This window comes from Ornithorhynchus anatinus, chromosome X1 (assembly GCF_004115215.2).
Source record: "Ornithorhynchus anatinus isolate Pmale09 chromosome X1, mOrnAna1.pri.v4, whole genome shotgun sequence".
NCBI lineage: Eukaryota > Metazoa > Chordata > Mammalia > Monotremata > Ornithorhynchidae > Ornithorhynchus > Ornithorhynchus anatinus.
This window is the reverse complement of record NC_041749.1, coordinates 93,191,917-93,204,671: the sequence shown is the minus strand read 5'-3', so window position 1 is coordinate 93,204,671 and position 12,755 is coordinate 93,191,917. Positions and strand designations below refer to the sequence as shown.

Here is a 12,755-nt window from a genome sequence, read left to right as displayed (position 1 = left end):
TCCTTTTAGTTTTCTCTTGCACAAGAGTAATTCATTTTATGTATAATTTTGTAATTTTCACACAGTACAATGTCAAACACTCTAATTATAAGGATGGTATATTTGAAGTAATTATACAATTCAATCAATAGAATTTATCGAGTGCCTACTGAATGCAGAGCAGCAGTAATGATATGCGTTGTATATATTGAGTGCCACCTCATGAAATGCAGTGTATGAAGCACTTGGGAAATACAAAACAGAGAATTGATGCTTTCCCTACCCACAAGGAGCATACATTTTCATGGAAGTGCCGGATATAAAAATATTGACAAATAGAGTAATCAGAGTAATTAAATGTCTATTTGAATAACATCTATGCAAAAGTGCTCCAGATGACCATAAAGAAATAAAAACTAATATGGGAAGGCTTGTTGAAGGTGGAATATGGTGAGGCAATGTATGTGGGGTTTGGGGAAGTAGGGAGTTCTGGGCCAAGAGATAGTGAAGGGACAAAGGCAGAGAGGGGAAAGCGATGCTTGGTTAGATGATGAGCTTGAGATGAGTGCAGAGCTCAAGCTGGGGAGTAGCAGGGGAAGAGAGCAGATATGCAATAATAATGTTTACTATGTGCCAGGCACTGTACTAAACTCTGGGGTGCATACAATTACTCCTCAGTTACCTCATCTGTAAAATGGGGATGAAGACTGTGAGCCCTACTTGGGACAACCTGATTACATTGTATCTACCCCAGCGTTTAGATCAGTGCTTGGCACATAGTAAGTGCTTAAGAAATACCAACATTATTATTATTATTATTACAAGCAAATCGGGTTGGACACAGTCCCTGTCTCACATGGGGCTCACGGTCTTAATCCCCTTTATACAGATGAGGTAACTGAGGCACAGAGAAGTGAAGTGACTTGCCCAAGGCCACCCAGAAGACAAGTGGCAGAGCCAGGAATAGAACCTATGACCTTCTGACATCCAGGCCCATGCTCTATCCACTACATCATGCTACTTCCCAAGTGTAAGATGCGTGATGATGGCTGAGAGTCTTGGAGCTGAGCAAAAGGAATTCTCACTTGATGCGGAGGGACATGGGGAGCCAGTGGAGAGTTTTCAGGAGTTGGAGAGATATGTGCTGAGTTATGCAAGAAGATGATGTGTGCAGCAGCATAGATTAATGAGGGGGGAATTCCAGAGGCCAGAAGACCAGTGAGGGATCTGATTGAACAGGTGTAAATGAGAGAAATTGTCTACCAACTTTGTGATACTGTATTCTCCCAAGTGCTTAGTACAATACTCTGCACACAGTAAGCACTCAAAAAATATTATTGATTGACTGACAAAAAGAATCCCTCTCAATTCCAAAAAGCTAAGCATGGGAAAGAGTATTAAGAGAGCAAAGAAGACAAATGGTAACCCTCAGCACTCTGATGACATACAATTCAGCCTATGGACATATTACCAAAAAGGATCTTTTGCTTTTTTTCTGGTATTTGTTATGCACCTACATTGTGCCAGGCACTATACTAAGTGCTGGGGTCTTATGCTGTCGTTTCCAACCCATAGCGACACCACGGACACATCTCTCCCAGAACATCCCACTCTCTATCTGCAACCATTCTTAGGTAGTGTATCCATAGAGTTTTCTTGGTAAAAATATGGAAGTGGTTTACCATTGCCTCCTTCTGTGCAGTAAACTTGAGTCTCTGCCCTCAACTCTCTCCCATGCTGCTGCTGCCCAGCACAGGTGAGTTTTGACTTGTAGCAGATTGTCTTCCACTAGCTAGCCACTGGTCAAGATAGGAATGGAAGGTGTATGCCTCTGCTTGACCCTCCCACAGCCGAGACTGGTAGAGTACTGAAAACTCTCCAGGTGCGACCCTGAGAGGGGTAAGCGCTGGGGTAGATACAAGCTAATCAGGTCAGCCCCAGTCCCTGTCCTACATGCGGCTCCCAATCGTAATCCCTCTTTTGCAGATGAGGTAACTAAGGCACAGAGAAGTGAAGTGACCTGCCCTAGGTTATACAGCAGACAAGTGGCGGAGCTGGAATTAGAACCTGGGTCCTTCTGACTCCCAGGCCCATGCTCTATCCAGTAGGCTATACTGCTTCTCACTTTCTCAGGACAAACCAGGAGACCCACAGTCCTTGAGGATCCAAGTTACTAGACATTCCTCTTTCATATCACCCTTCATATATTATAGCTAACCATAACCTTGTCTTGTCTGTCCGTCTCCCCCGATTAGACTGTAAGCCCGTCAAACGGCAGGGACTGTCTCTATCTGTTGCCGACCTGTTCATCCCAAGCGCTTAGTACAGTGCTCTGCACATAGTAAGCGCTCAATAAATACTATTGAATGAATGAATGAATAACCTTGTAGTCTTTGGAAAGACTTGCTGATGCAAAATTATGGACTATAAAATTAAGTATCAAAGCTATATTAGAAGCTACATGTATCAGTTTTTCTCTGGCTTGATGACCAAGGTCTTTCAAAGAGTGAATGACTGCTGTCTATGGTGGAAATTGTTTGGAGTGAAACCATGACTACGAGAACACTATATTGATTCGTAAACAAATCAAGTAACTTGTTATCAAAGAATCATTGTAACGTCTCTGAAGAATGTTCCACCTCCCTGTGAATTACAGTCATTCAAAAGAATGCTGAACAAAACAAATAACTTTCAGAAAATCTCTAAATAGAAGACATGTGTACAATGTTCTCAGTATTCTAAGCAGTGTGGCTTAATGGAAAGAGCACAGGCTTGGGAGTCAGAGGCCGGGGGTTCGAATACTGCCTCTGCCACGTCTCAGCTGTGTGACTTTGGGCAAGTCACTTAACTTCTCTGTGCCTCAGTTACCTCATCTATAAAATGGGGATGAAGCCTATGAGCCCCACGTGGGACAACCTGATTACTTTGTATCTCCCCCAGTGCTCAGAACAGTGCTTGGCCCATCGTAAGCACTTAAAAAATTCCATCATCATCATCATTATTATTATTATTAAGCAAGTTACACAAGTGAAACAACTTTGATCAGTGTCGGAACGGCTAGGTATTTAACGGATTGCTGTCCATCATGGCTGTTTAAAGGCAGTCTACCAAGGCATTCAAACTGGCCCTCACATTGGCAAATGATGCCGGTTTTCACAGAGCAGTGACACAGGGCCTTGCTTTATTAATCACTTGTAGGAAAACATCAGTGGCTGCCCTGGGGTGAAGAAACTCAAGATCGACTTTTTCCACCCCGCACTGCCATCATCATCATTTCTTTCACCCTAAGTGTTTCTGCGATATATAGTCCTAGAAAAACAGTCCACTAACCAGTCAGCATTCCATTCTGCAAAAAATCAGACAGTAAATTTGACTTAATAGAACATGAAGAGGGAATGATAGTGTGGAATATAATGCTTAAATAATAAATGGATAGTGGGTGTAGTTTGGAACTGTACTATGAAAATGTGAAGAAAATATATTTGTTTTTAATGCTAATTTTCTTTTTATATGAAAAAAGTTGTTTCGCTTCTGATAGGCGTATTTTTGGAATGCTGGCCCTTTTATTGAAAGATCTTAATCTTTAAACAGCAAAAAGTCTCTGAGGCATTGTGTCAGTCTCATTTCTCCCAGTGTCTAAACTACTTTTAGGGATTAAATTGGGCACTTTAGAAAGTCTTTCAAAGCAGTAGAGTACCATTTAGTACATTTGTCATTCTGAACATTAAATGGTCCCCTTGAGACCGAATCGAGTTTCTGCATCTTCTCAACATGCCTAATTTATTCCCAAGGAAGAATATCAGCTAAGAACATGACCAATATGCCATATCATTTCTGTTCATTGTATCTGCGTTTCAGAGCATACAATAGTCAAATCTCCTCTAGAGGCCTTCCCTCACTTAGTTCACATTTCCCCTATCTTTCCTCCCCCCTGTGTTGATTCCACACTTGGCTGTATATGGCCTATTCAATCATTAGTACTTACTGAGTATTTACTGTATGCAGAAGACTGTACTGTTGCTTACTGCAACAATATGACAGAGTTGGTTGCCCACAAGGAGCTTACTGTTTAGAGAGGGAGTCAGCATGGCTTAGTGAAAAGAGCCCCAGGGACTTGGAAGTCAGAAGACGTAGGTTCTAATCCCCGCTCCGCTACTTGTCTGCTGTGTGACCTTGGGCAAGCCGCTTAACTTCTCTGTGCCTCAGTTACCTCATCTGTAAAATGGGGATGAAGCCCCACGTGGGACAACCTGATTACCTGGTATCTACCCTAGTGCTTAGAACAGTGCTTGGCACATAACAAATACCATCATTATTATTAAAATACATGAATTACAGATAGGTACATAATGTGCTGTGGGGCCGAGGGTGAGGTGTATACCAAGCTCTTAAAGGGTATAAATCCATTAAGCATTTTGATACTGACCCCAGCCCCATAACACATACATACCCTTATACTCTACTATTTTTATCATTTATTTTAATGTCTGTTTCCCCCTGTAGTCTGTCAGCTCCTATGGGCAGGGATCACATCTACCAACTCTATTGTATTGTACCAAGTGCTTAGTACAGCACTCTGCACATAGTAAGCACACAATACCTCTGATTACTTGCTAAGACAAAGTAGAGCTGAATGTTATACAATTTGAAAGAATATTAAAAAGAATATTAAAAAAATTTGTACCCAAAAGTCAAACATGCAATTGCAAAATGATCTTCATCATCTGGAAGAATGTCAATGAACACACATCCTGTTCAGAATATCAGTGAATTTTCCATTCTCAAATTGGCCTTATATAAGATCAATTTGAGGTGCTAGATAAGTAAAATAAAATAGTCTATGTCCTGATAGTCAGTTCTACCTTGAAATTTTTAGAAAGACAAATGCCCCATTAGGGCTTAGGCTGCAGTTTATAAATTAAAGGTCAATTAGAGAATAAAAGGTTTCTTATGAAACAGTGTGTCCAGACACATGGCTAAATTTGTTCCAAGAACAATTAATTTCAGAAATTGAAGAATTCTTCTCAGTGTTTTATTGCCCCTGTCACTCAGCATTTTCTATATGGAATCGGATCCTGAAAGTATATTAGGGTGACCTTGCAATCCTCTTAGTATTAAAAGCTGGAAAAGAGGATTTAGAGGATTTTTCACCAAATTGCATGATCAAGTTCTCAGTGTCCTCTCTTTTCAGATGCCAGCCTAACACCTAAATTTCTGCTAAAAATCGTTACACCTCTTTGTGACCCATTTCACAGCCACACCAATTTCTGTTTGGCTCTACAAATAGAGCCAATGCAAGTGGGAGACTGGAGCTACATATCTGGAATAATTTGCTCTTCTCAGCAGTCTCCCTCATCTACCACCAACTCCTGAACGATTCAGAGATGGATCATCCCTTCTTTGGATTATCGAGGTCAGGACTTTTCAGCCTATTTAGAAACTGTTGCCGTGCAGGTTCATGGTTTCACCTGAAGTGCCCCCAGACATATTTTCAATTCCTCTCATACCCAATCCTCACTCACATAAAAGTGTTTGACCATCTGGCATTAGAGGTGAAGGGCCCAAGTTTCAAGATACCATCCTACCAACTAAAAATAATCAGCAGGACCAGACAAAAGCAACCATAGCAGTGTCAAAGGAGACAGCAGCTATCACTGCCTGGGTGCTTTTGAGCTCTTTATTGGAGGTTTCCATTATGGCTGGGTGCCTGGTGGTAGCTCAGCACTGCAACGTGAGGTGCGTTTGTGCCCCAAACCACCACCATAAGGAAGTGTGGCTTAGTGGATAGAGCACGGGCTTTGGGGACAGAAGGGCCTGGATTCTAGTCAGGGCTCCGCCACTTGTTTGCTATGCGACTATGTGCCTGGCACATAGTAAGCACTTAACAAATACCATAATTACTATTATTAAAAACTGAGTATATATATTATACTATGCTACTCAGTTATATATAAATTATATATATATAATTTGTTAAGAACTTACTGTGTGCCAGTCGCCATACTAAGCCCTGGGGTGGATACAAGCAAACTGGGTTGACACAGTCCCTGTCTCACATGGTGCTCACAGTCTCAATCCTCATTTTACTTATGAGGGAAGAGAGGCTGAGTGAAGTTAAGTGAGTTGCCCACGGTCACACAGCAGACAAGTGGTGGAGTTGGTATTAGAACCCATGATCTTCTAACTCCCAGGCCTGTGCTCTATCCACTTTGCCATACTGCTCTCTGCAGATCTTCAGATTGGTCTGAAGCCTAATGTCATGCTACTGTCCCACTCTGATAGTCTCCCTAAAATGATGTTGGCCCCTTCTATTCAATATTTTCTTCCTTATTATTGCACGACTTGGTAGTGGACTGCCTAGATAGTATTCTAAGATGACACTTAGTTCCATATTGCCAGTGAAGAAAATCAATCATGGGCATGGTGCCCCAGGTGCAAAAATATTCTAGTATTACAAAGAGGTGACATTTTAAGGGGAGAGGGGAATATATTTAAAATTATATGAATCAGATGCTCCTACATAATTTAGTGCTACAGATTTCAGTTAGATAATTTGCCAGGATTTTACTTTTTTATGGTATTTGTACTAAGCACTGTACTGGTATCTGCTGGGGTAGATAAAATTTATCAAGTTGGACACAGCCCATATCCCACATGGGGCTAGCAACTATACATCCAATGCCACTACTGCCATTTTTGCAAGAATATAATAATAATGATGGTACTTGTTAAGCAATTACTATGTGCCAAGCACTGGTCTAAGTGCTGAGGTAGATCATCTTTAGTAATCTATACTGTCAATCAATCAGTGATATTTATTGAGTGCTTACTGTGTGCAGAGGACTCTAGACTGTAAGCTCATTGTGGGCAGAGAATGTGTCTATCATTATACTGTACTCTCCCAAGTGTTTAGTACACAGTAAGCACTCAATAAATACAAATTACTGAGGGACTACAGTATAATAGAGGTGGTAGACACGTTCCTTGCCCACAAGCTTACACTCCATTAAACTGTAAGTTCCTAGAAGGAAAAGAGTGTATATTTTAGTTTAATTTATGCTCAGAGCCAAATACAAGGTCATACACACATACACATGGCTACTTTCTTAAATGGTAGAGTTGCTGCAATACACTCTGTAATGTGTTATTTGTAACATCCTCACATAACGATTTCTTAGGAATGAGAGCTGAAAACGTGAGAATTTCTCAACCACTTCTATACCATACTAAATATTTTCTGTTCCCCAACTCTCAAGTCTTAAACTTTGAAACCTAAAACAAAGATAGTCATTTGAAAAAAGAGCATCATGGACCATTTTTCAAGTATTACAACTCCAACTAGAATGTGAATATTGAGAAGGAGTGATCACTTAAAAAAGGAAAAATGTCCATGCAACAGGGAAGAAGCCTAGCAAAACATCTATCAATATTGTTCTCCAAAAAAAGAATGAGTTTCTAAATGGCCTGAAAGGACAGGAGCCATGTATCTTTTTCTGCCTTTATAAAATACTACCAGACATAAAATTGATGTGATTACTTGGAAAGTGTAAGATTCTCTTTTTTTTTTTTCTTTGATGGTTGGTTGTGCCTTAATGTGCCTTAAACTTGTAATAAAAATATAATGAAAAACATACATTTATTCAGTGTGGCAGCTATGGCGTATACTATAAAGCTGAAATCCTATAAAGTTAGATTTTACTGCATTTCTTAAACCTGTTTCTTCCACTTATCGCTCAGCTACAGTTTTTGTCGAAATTTAATGCTTTAACAGAATGCCTTCATCACCCGTATTAACATCACAACATTTTTTTTTACAGTCTCAAATTTCAATCTTCCTTGCCTCATAACAGGCATCAATCTGTCTCTGCCTCACAGCACTGGGCTTAGAAGACAGAACGTTTGACTCACTCCTTGAGTTAAATGTCTCTGACCAGAGGATAGGATCAGGCAGTGACACTTAAATCACCTGCTCAAAGAAGAGAAGGGCATCAATTGTAGGCTTAATGTTGGTATTTGTTGGTATTTGTTAAGCGCTTACTATGTGCCGAGCACTGTTCTAAGCACTGGGGTAGACACAGGGGAATCAGGTTGTCCCACGTGGGGCTCACAGTTTTAATCCCCATTTTACAGATGAGGTAACTGAGGCACCGAGAAGTGGTGTGACTTGCCTAAAGTCACACAGCTGACAAGTGGCCGAGCCGGGATTCGAACCCATGAGCTCTGACTCCAAAGCCCGTGCTCTTTCCACTGAGCAATGCTGCTTCTCATGCTTAGATGGGTGTTAGATAGCAAGCTCCTTAGGGTCAGCGGCAGGGTCTACTATTGTTATTGAGCTCTTCCAAGTACTTAGTTGAGTGCTCTGCACACAGTAGATGCTCAATTAATGGTATTTATTGAGCACAGACCACCATACCAAGTGCCTGTGAAATACAATAGAGTTGGTAGATGTGATCCCTGCCCACAAGGAGCTTACAGTCTACAAAGGGAGACAGATATTAATATAAATTACAGATAGGGGCGATAGAATATAAGGATATGTACACAAGGGCTGGGGTATCAAAGTTCTTAAGGCACATAGCTAAGTGCATAGTTGATGCAGAAAGGAGGTTGGATAGGGGAGATGAGGGCTTAATCAAACTATTGACTGTCCTTTTTTCCAGTGACAGTTACCTAAGTACCATATTGAAATTGGGCCATCCTATATAACTGTCTGCACTTATGCTGATAAAGCAATTTTGCCTCCCACAATGGCACATCAGCTATCCAAGATATCTGTAGACTCTGTCAACTTTCCCCCACACCCACTAAAATAATACGCTTTAGTAAGACCTGGAAAAAAAAAACCAAACATTCCTCCCCTTTACTAACCCAAACAAGCATACTGTACAATGAATGCAACCTACTGTATTTTGTTGTTTGGTTTTCCCAGGTGATCACCATCTTCCCAACCCTCATTAAGCCACTCTGAGTATTATACTCCATGGCAGCTTACCAAATGGGTGAGAACAAAGTGAAGTCTGCTGCTGTTGAGATCTGAGATATTCCGTGACAGCAGACTGCACTCAACTGCTCCCCTAACAGCCCGCTCACAATGTATGTACTGACAGCCCAGGGGGCTGAATGAGGAAGTGTTGAATGCTCAGGACAAACTATCGCCAATGCTGCAAAAGCAACCCAAGCCCATATTCTGTAGGTGATTAGACATACTCTGCCCCTCAAGGATTTGCATGGCAGCTTATGAAGTGTTGATATTCAGTTGAAGTGCTTAGAGAACTTTGAAAATCGAAGGTGTTATCCACCATTCATTCAACTGATTCAATCGTATTTACTGAGCACTTATTGTGTGCGAAGCACTGTACTAAGTGCTTGGGCAAGTACAATATAACAATAAACAGACACATTCCCTGCCCACAATGAGCTTACAGTCTAGAGAGGGAGACAGACATCAATGTAAATAAATTACAGATATGTACATAGGTGCTGTGGGGCTGGGAGAGGGATGAATGCATTAATTCATTCAATCATATTTATTGAGTGCATAATGTGTGCAGAGCACTGTATTAAGTGCTTGGGAGAGTACAATACAACAATAAACAGTTACATTCCCTGTCCACAACAAGCTTACAGTCTTTAAAGGGAGCAAATCAGGGCGACACAGAAGGGAGTGGGAGAAGAGGAGGGGGTGCTTAGAGTTGTCAGGGAAGATAGGGCTTAGTCAGGGAAGGCCTCTTGGAGGAGATGTGTCTTCAACAAGGCTTTGAAGGGGGAATTAGTGATGCTATTTATAATCTTGAAGAAGGAAGACTCCTGTGATTAGCTATTTGACAAATCAGAGCAGTCCTATCAGGGGGGAAGCCCCGTCTGTCTTTGCCCATCTGACCAGCAAATAGGTGCCTAACAGTTACTGTCTTCAACCAACCATAAAGATATTAGACAATGTACTTGTAGGGGTACTATGAAAATAACTTACAAAAACATTTTTCATTAGCAATAGAATTGTACTGATACTAATAACTGTGGAGCACCAACTTTGTGCATGACACTGTAACTGGGACTTGGGAGGAAACAAACAAAAAAACCCATACAAATTGAAAATTATCCCTGCCCACAGGAGTTTATAGACTGGGGCCGGGGGGAAAGACTTAGGCAAACAACTTTTTCCCCCTTCACTCTCAATTTCCAGTAGCATATATGCGCAAACATATTACAGATTTTTATTTGAATCTAGAAATTTGCATATTCTTACTGTTATTACACTCTGAGTAATGCAAATGTTTTGAAATACGATGTTAATCTAAATTCTATTGTCAGGTAATTTTGAATGAAAACATTAACTCCAATGTGTGGTTCATCAATCCTAACACAGGAAACATTACTGACATTTATTATGAACTCCAAAGTTGATTAGATGACTCAATTAGAATGCAACTGATGCAAAACAGAAGAAAAGTCTACTTTCTTTGCAAAGAATCTTCCTGTATTGAGACCATCATAGAGACTCTCCACAGAATAAGAAAGTGAGACGAGGAGACTGGAAGCGAATTAGAAGAAACAGTACATAGTTTACAGGATAGTTTAACAATTCCATGAATGGTTCCACTTGAACTGATGTTAGTGGTAGCTTTGTGTGCCCCTTAGTAAATATTACTCTGTTATCCTTTTAATTTCTCTTGGGTAGTACAGTTTTTGAAATTATTCTCTCATCAGCATGGTCATTAGCAAAATGAAACCCTGGGGAAAAAATGAAAGAGCACGCATTATGTGAATCACACCTGAACACTGACATTAACGTAAATGCCAGTTTTGATGGCAGCATTGAAAATAATGTTGAAATGTTATTCCTTTTTTTCATAAATTTCCTACAGGGCTGAAAAAACAAGGGAGGCCAATTGATGACATTTTGATTATAGTTTCAACTCACAAAGGCACTGTGAAACTTTTCTTCACTTCTGACAATTAAAATCTGCTGTCATCTTGATCCTTAACATATTTCTTTATACCCTGCTTAGTTTCTCAGATTCACTTCCATAAGCTCAGCATTTTAAGAGAGCTTTGTGGATGTTGTAGTATTTTGAATCCCTGGAAACTGAAAGACCCCTATAGTGTTTTCTCATACTCATGATTGGTCATCTCAGTAAGTCAATGGTATTTATCATCTGCATGGGTCTTTCTTCTCAGGGTAAGGCACATGTTCATGAGACCAGGCTAGGGAAGGATTTCAAGTAACAAGACATGCTTCTATTCCTTAGCTCGCATGCACACACACACTCCCACCTTCTCTTTTCCTCTCTTCCAATCTCTCCCACCCTGTATTGTAATCAATCATCTTCATCATATCATATTGGCAGTCAGTCTTCAAATGTATTTCTAATTGCTTATTTGTGCATGACACTGATTGGGGGGATGTGGGGGGGCATACAAATTATATAGACAAAATCCCTCCCGTTTAGGAGCTTACAGTCTGAGGCAAAACTGAAATGGACATAAAAATGAAACAGCATGAATAACAACACGGATTTTGTTCCTCCTGAGTGCAGAGCACTGCACTAGACCCTTGGCAAATATACAAAGGATACAAGATGAGTTTAGATTTTAATTTGAGGATAAGCTACCAGAACGATTGCAGATGGAAGAGGGGCACTCTGGGAGAGATGGGTCTACGGCCTCGCTATGGGTCGGACACGACTCAACGGCACAGGACAACAACAAGGGCAACAGAGCTCAAGGGTTTCACTGCAGCCTAGGGACAGGGAGCAGAGTAACTCTAAATCTTTTGTGGGCCCAGGGAAATCACAGAAAGATATGTTCAGTCCTTTGGTTTTATTGTTGATATTTTTTGTGTGTTTGAAAACAAAGTTGATTCTTGGGGCTACTTCCCACAGATTTTCCCTATGATGGCAGCTGGATAAGTAAAGGTGGAAAGAAGCAACATTAAATTTACAAAATAAATAAATAAATAAAACCCCCAAACTGAGTTTCTGTTATTCAATATTAACTGAATGCTACTGATGCCTGTCTACTTGTTTTGTTGTCTGTCCCACTTCTAGACTGTAAGCCCGTTGTTGGGTAGGGATTGTCTCTGTTGCCGAATTATTCTTTCCAAGCACTTAGTACAGTGCTCTGCACACAGTAAGCGTTCAATAAATACGATTGAATGAATGAACTGAATGGAAGATACATCTTATAGTACTGGTACTTCACTTTTTTCAGGTTAATTTAACTCACAGATATCAGATGTACCATTGTTATTACATTGACAAATATTGGAAAAGTTGATGAAAATACATGGAGGTCCTAATATTTTTTGAAACTTCTCCTCCGTGCTGGATGAGGTACAAAATTATGACAGAAAATAGCCCTATAAATTTCATATCACCAGGGTAAACCTGTCAAGTGAGCTCATTATGGGCAGGGAATGTGTCTACTAATTATGTTGTATTGGACTCTCCCAATCAATCATATTTATTGAGCACTTAGGATGTGCAGAGCACTATACAAAGCACTCTGGTGAGTACAATATAACATTAAAAGACACATTCCCTGCCCACAAAGAGCTTGCCAAACTTTTAGTACAGTGCTCTGCACATAGTAAGCGCTCAATAAATGATTGAGCAGCTGAAGTGAGCAGAAAAAAGTCAAGCATGCATGACTCAACTTAGAACAACTTTCCTTTAATTGGAAGTCATGATTCATCTAAAAGAATTTCAAAGATATTGTGGTGCTCTGAGGAACCAAACAAGGATGGCAGTAGGGTGGTCAGTCATTCAGTTTTCTAC

At 40.4% G+C, this 12,755-nt stretch overlaps 1 non-coding gene across 1 annotated transcript; it reads right to left on the bottom strand.

The window, feature by feature from the left end:
* Positions 1 to 1,745: 1,745 nt before the first annotated feature.
* Positions 1,746 to 1,879, bottom strand: LOC114807195. Its single transcript, XR_003755248.1, has one exon. It is a non-coding gene; the product is annotated as a small nucleolar RNA SNORA7 (small nucleolar RNA).
* Between the last annotated feature and the right edge of the window lie 10,876 nt (positions 1,880 to 12,755).